Source organism: Myotis davidii, unplaced genomic scaffold (assembly GCF_000327345.1).
Source record: "Myotis davidii unplaced genomic scaffold, ASM32734v1 scaffold204, whole genome shotgun sequence".
NCBI classification, from domain to species: domain Eukaryota; kingdom Metazoa; phylum Chordata; class Mammalia; order Chiroptera; family Vespertilionidae; genus Myotis; species Myotis davidii.
The window spans coordinates 6464830-6468172 of record NW_006299715.1 but is presented as its reverse complement, the minus strand read 5'-3'; the positions used below and the strand labels follow the sequence as shown (position 1 = coordinate 6468172).

The 3343-nt window shown below is 40.8% G+C and overlaps 1 protein-coding gene across 1 annotated transcript in view; it reads right to left on the bottom strand.

Annotated features, from left to right (window-relative positions):
* Nucleotides 1-3343, bottom strand: part of SLIT2 (slit guidance ligand 2) — a 388092-nt gene that overhangs the window by 378669 nt on the left and 6080 nt on the right. The gene's annotated exons all lie outside the window — the stretch shown is intronic.

Below are 3343 nucleotides of genomic sequence, written 5' to 3'. Positions count from 1 at the left end.
CAGTGTTCACTTTGGAATAAATATTTTTTTCTCACAAGAAGACTGCTGCATTGAATGGTAGAAAACTGCCACATTTAGAGGAAGTTAAGCACTATCTGTATCCAATTAAAAAATAAATTAGTCATAGCTATGATCAAGGGGATTTCCGAACTCACTACGTTTGAGAAGATCAGAAAAATTAACACTAAACTGTCATTAAAAAGGAAAAATTACTTATATCATTTTAAATAAGAACTTAAAAATTCAGTGAAGATATGGGATGATGTTTACTCTTTTTAATATGTCCCTTCCCTTCAACTTATTCCAAACTAAGTCATAAATCAAAATTCCGATTCAGATTACAGCGTACCAAAACTGAAAGTTTAGAATATTTTAAAGTAAATATAGCATCAAGGTTTTAATGTTTTACTGACAAGACAATAAAATGAACCAAACAAAATCTATTTAACCCCAAAAGGAGCAATTTCCCCATATTAATATTGCATTAATATTGTTTTTCAAATGTACTTTAAAGCCCTAAGGAAAATGTTAAAGGGTGAGAATTGAATTTTAACTTGGAAAAACAGCTGAAATTTATCAATGGGAAGATGCTGTTGAAATCCCAGATATTTTAAAGGAGTTCCTCTTGTGGACTTTTCTCTAATATTCAGTAAGACGGTTTTTGTTTTATCTAGAGACGGGAGTTGATGGAAAGTTGGCGGGCCCCCTAATCCCATGGTTATCAGGAATGCTTTTGGCTGCCAGCCTCTCCTGAAGCCACATCGCCTCAGGTGTGTCCTGGGAAGGTAAATCATTGAGTTTCCGGTGCTGCCCCAGCCCCTCAAGGCAATGCTGGTGGATTTGACTGCCAGATTCAGCTCATTCTCTCTCTTTAAAAAAAAAAAAAACAACACACAAAAACAATTTAAAAAAAAATTGATTTCAGAGTAGAAGGGAAAGGAAGAGAGAGAGAGAAACATCAATGTTGAGAGAGAATCATTGATCAGCTGCCTCCTGCATGCCCCACACCGGGGATCGGGCCTGCAACCCACGCAAGTGCCCTGACCAGAATCAAACCTTGGCCTCCTAGTTCAGAGGTCGATGCTCAACTACTGAGCCACACAGCTGGACTGGGCTCATTCTCGCTTTTTCTTTCTCTGAACCTCACTACCCTGCAGTGCTGTCTGCACTTCCATTCCTCCTTTGGGAACTCCACCCAGGAGGTGCACTGGCTGCTGCTGGAGAGACACCATAGGGCCACTGACAAGACCTAGGGGTGAAGTCTGATTGTGCCAATTCCCATCCTGGTTCCACCACCTTCTCTTATTAGAAACGTGGGAAACACTCACTCAAATGGAGCCCCAATTTATCTCCTCTATCAAACATGCAAGTGACAGTAAGAGCACCAAAACTGCAGGCAGTAAAGATCGTTTAATGCATATGGTGTGAGCTTAATCCGTAGTAGATGACTGCTATCTCCTGAGGTGTATTCTTTGGGGATTCCTTGTTCTCTTGACCGTGTTATTTATCTCCTTCCCCAAAAAGTACTTGTACTGAATATCATTTCACCTGGAACTCTCAACCTAATAAAATCATTGAAACTAAGGTATTATCATGTTTTCTTTAATATTTTCACTTAAAAACTCCATCTCAGCTCACATGTAATCTTACTTTGTGAGACCTTCCCAAGCCAATTTAGGAACATTTCTGCCCTTAGCTGGTTACCTCATCATTAACTTTTGCCTATGCCTGCGATTTTCAACCACTTTCATCTAATGGGATACATAAACTAATGATTAAAATTCTTCAGCACACCTAAAAATATATTTTTCCCAATCTGAGAAAAATATAGGTATAATTTCTTATTGATTCACACTGATAGCTATTGTTGTATTGACTGTTGTAGGGTTTTTTTATTTGATAATTGAAGAGAAAAGAAGTCAGTGCCCCTGACTCCATGGTCAGGTATTGCATCTTTTAAAAATTCTGGCAGCACACAAGTTGAAAATTGCTGGCCTACGCTGTTTACTTTTCATTAACTGCTAATACATAATTGTCTTTTACCCACATAACTAGTAACTCAAAGGCAATGAGTCTATCCTTAGCTCTATCATCAGGGCCAAAATTAAAAAGAAAATAATATCTGTTAACTAAAGATGTAAATATTATAATACATTAATAGCTAAAGACATTGGCATGATTTCACATTTTAGTAAAATTGCATCAAAGTGTTAACTCAGATAGGAATTATTATATAGACTAGATGCCCATGAAAATTTGTGCACTCAGGGCCATCCCTCAACCAGCCCTGTGCCCTCTCACAGTCTGGGACCCCTTGGGGGATGTCTGACAGCTTAGGCCTGCTCCCTGAGGGATTGGGCCTAAGCTGGCAGTCAGACATCCCTCTGGCAGCCCAGGAGCCCTCGAGGGATGTCCAACTAACAGCCATTAATTGGACATCCTTAGTGCTGCCACAGGGTCAGGAGAGGCTCCCGCCACCACCACTGCACTGGCCAGCCATGAGCCAGCTTCTGGCTGAGTGGCGCTCTCCCTGTGGAAGCACACTGACCACCAGGGGACAGCTCCTGCATTGAGCATCTGCCCCCTGGTGGTCAGTGTGTGCATCATAGTGACCAGTCTTTCCTGGTTGTTCTGCCTTTAGGGTCAATTTGCATATTACCCTTTTATTATATAGGATTTTAGAGCTGGATGGCATGATATTTTGGGGAAGTAAGATGATTCTAAGAGCCTGGTAAATCATACAGTATTATCTATATGTGTAGGAAAGTCCCTGCCTGGAACAGCTTTCATAAGACTTAGTGATAATGGGTATCTTTCAGGCATTTGGGAATCTTCAAGAGAACCCAAGTTATCATTCCTCTTCCTCACCTTCTGGAAATGGGACAGTGAATAAGGCATCTGGAATCTTCACTATTTATTACAGAGGGATCTGTTATTGGAGACTGTTTTTAATATCGGTGGGCTAGTGGGCTTCCAGAAGTGGACAGACCACACACCTTGCCACAGAGGTTGTTACCATTTTAAGACTGTAAGGCAGCCTTAATTATTATGATCTGAAAATATAGTCGCATCTCCAAAAGTAAATATTTGATGACTGGGTCAAGGATGAATGAAGTTAGTTATTATCCCAGGAACAGAGGGATCCTGCCATAATTGCCAGGAATATTACCATTTGAAGAAGAAGAGAGGAGAGGTGGTGGCTGGAAGAAGAAATGAAACAGGAGCGGTGTCTCTTCCTCCTTCTCAATGGGAATTACATTGTGCTTATGCTGATAGATAATCCAGGAGAGAGAGGAGGAGGAGGAGGAGGAGGAGAAGGAGAAGGAGAGGGAGAAAGAGGAGG